The 2,687-nt window shown below is 41.8% G+C and overlaps 1 non-coding gene across 1 annotated transcript; it reads right to left on the bottom strand.

The window, feature by feature from the left end:
* Nucleotides 1-2,230: 2,230 nt before the first annotated feature.
* TRNAT-CGU (transfer RNA threonine (anticodon CGU)) lies at nucleotides 2,231-2,301 on the bottom strand. The gene has a single exon. It is a non-coding gene; the product is annotated as a tRNA-Thr (tRNA).
* Nucleotides 2,302-2,687: the final 386 nt, after the last annotated feature.

Raw genomic sequence — 2,687 nt, 5'->3', positions numbered from 1 at the left:
ATGTTGTTGTTGTTGTTTACTTACAAACCTAATTCTTTCTTGGTGTTCAACTAGTCTTAACCTTATAATTGTCTCAAGTACTTTGCAAGTGATGCTTGAGCGACACTGGTCTGTAGTTAAGTGTCTCTTCTCTATCTCCTTTCTTCTTCCAGCAGCTGGGCAGTTCCCTCCGTGTAAGTGACTCATTATACATTAGTGCTAGAGGTGTGCTGAGGACCTGTGCTGCTTCTCTCCGTGTAAGTGACTCATTATACATTAGTGCTAGAGGTGTGTTGAGGACCTGTGCTGCTTCCCTCCGTGTAAGTGACTCATTATACATTAGTGCTAGAGGTGTGTTGAGGACCTGTGCTGCTTCCCTCCGTGTAAGTGACTCATTATACATTAGTGCTAGAGGTGTGTTGAGGACCTGTGCTGCTTCCCTCCGTGTAAGTGACTCATTATACATTAGTGCTAGAGGTGTGCTGAGGACCTGTGCTGCTTCTCTCCGTGTAAGTGACTCATTATACATTAGTGCTAGAGGTATGCTGAGGACCTGTGCTGCTTCCCTCCGTGTAAGTGACTCATTATACATTAGTGCTAGAGGTGTGTTGAGGACCTGTGCTGCTTCCCTCCGTGTAAGTGACTCATTATACATTAGTGCTAGAGGTGTGCTGAGGACCTGTGCTGCTTCTCTCCGTGTAAGTGACTCATTATACATTAGTGCTAGAGGTATGCTGAGGACCTGTGCTGCTTCCCTCCGTGTAAGTGACTCATTATACATTAGTGCTAGAGGTATGCTGCTTCCCTCCATGTAAGTGACTCATTATACATTAGTGCTAGAGGTGTGCTGAGGACCTGTGCTGCTTCCCTCCGTGTAAGTGACTCATTATACATTAGTGCTAGAGGTGTGCTGAGGACCTGTGCTGCTTCTCTCAACACCCATGGTGCTACTCTACCTGGCCCAGTAGCTTTAGTTACCTCAGGTGATGTAAGTCATCCAGTCCTTCCCCTGCTGTTGCCTCAATATTTAGTAGTGTCTCGCCAGGGGCAGCTTCCTCCTCCAGCTCTGGCAGCTGTTCACGCTCACTAGTGAACACTCCGTGGAATATATATATATTAATTATATATATATATATATATATATATATATATATATATATATATATATATATAAATACATTATATATACATATATATATATATAGTATATTTTGGTAGCAGTCTTTCTTGTAAACATATGTTGTTGAATAATATGACAATGAATATGACATGAATAAGTTTGGGGTTCAAGACCTCGAACCAACATAGAAGCAGCAAGAGAAAATATGGGCCAATAGGACTTCTGTAGTTAATTTTATTCTTATGTTCTCATATGCAATTTATACCCATTGATTCGTGTCACCTCACCCAAAAACATTTGTGTCATATCACCTCACCCAAAACAAATATAAGCATGAAATATGTGTAAACCTGTTATTGAAAATGTGAGAAGTCCTTGCGAAACGCTTTTAGGGGTGAGACCATAATTAAAAAATGAGAAAATGAACTTTGGAGAGTTAATTTTTCAATTAACTCTCAGTGAAAATTTTTTCAGTGAAAAAAAACGTAATATATATATAATATATATATATAATATATATATATAATATATATATATATATATATATATATATATATATATATATATTATATTATATAAAAGAGTGTGAGGAAACTGCTGGAACACCCAAGCCATAGAACAATAAGAACTCTAATTGACCTGGCTAGGATTCGAACCCATGTCGTCCAGGAACATCCCTAAACGAACACAGTACCGTGACCACTGCACCAATGATCGTCAGACGAGGGATCCACCTATCCCTCGCCTTTGATGACATGTTATTTAGTTTGTTCCGTGAGTCAAGATCCCAGTTTGCAAACGCGTCATACACAGACAAGTAACGACACGTGTAATTACTGGAGTCTCTTACTGGTTGTGTGTGTGGTAATGACGTCGTCTGGTGGTGCGTCTCAAGAGTCGGCACAAGGTGAACCATCTGGTTACCTCACCAACGGTCACGTCTAAGAGACGCACTCTCTTCTTGAGGTTATCTTGAGATGATTTCGGGGCTTTAGTGTCCCCGCGGCCCGGTCCTCGACCAGGTCTCCACCCCCAGGAAGCGGCCCGTGACAGCTGACTAACTCCCAGGTACCTATTTACTGCTAGGTAACAGGGGCATTCAGGGTGAAAGAAACTTTGCCCATTTGTTTCTGCCTCGTGCGGGAATCGAACCCGCGCCACAGAATTACGAGTCCTGCGCGCTATCCACCACGCTACGAGGCCCCCCTTCTCTCTGCCAGAGAAGCAAAACCACTGTTTTGTTTTTATTAGGAAGTGCTGTCAGATGGATTTATTAAAGAGGAAGGGAAATTGCAGACGAAAGCGTCAAGCCATTACGATTAAATAGCACTTGGAAAGGATATAAGAACAGGGCAGTTAGGGATTGAAAGCCGACCTGCATGAAGCGAGACCGTTGCTCTACCTTCGAGTCCAAGTGATTGGGCAGAAAAATTATGTCAGATGCTTCTAATTAAAGCCCCATTTAATGGTTTCATTGTGCAAAAAATTACAATTTTTATTTTAATTGACTGAGTACGTGTTTGGATGTGTGGGCGAGGAGGACGAGTCAAGTGGCCTAACAGCTGAGTTAGTGTAAATGGTTCTTAAA

This window comes from Procambarus clarkii, chromosome 22, assembly GCF_040958095.1.
Source record: "Procambarus clarkii isolate CNS0578487 chromosome 22, FALCON_Pclarkii_2.0, whole genome shotgun sequence".
Taxonomy (NCBI): Eukaryota; Metazoa; Arthropoda; class Malacostraca; order Decapoda; family Cambaridae; genus Procambarus; species Procambarus clarkii.
Note: the sequence above shows the minus strand (reverse complement) of the source record. Positions and strands in the feature narration are given on the sequence as shown.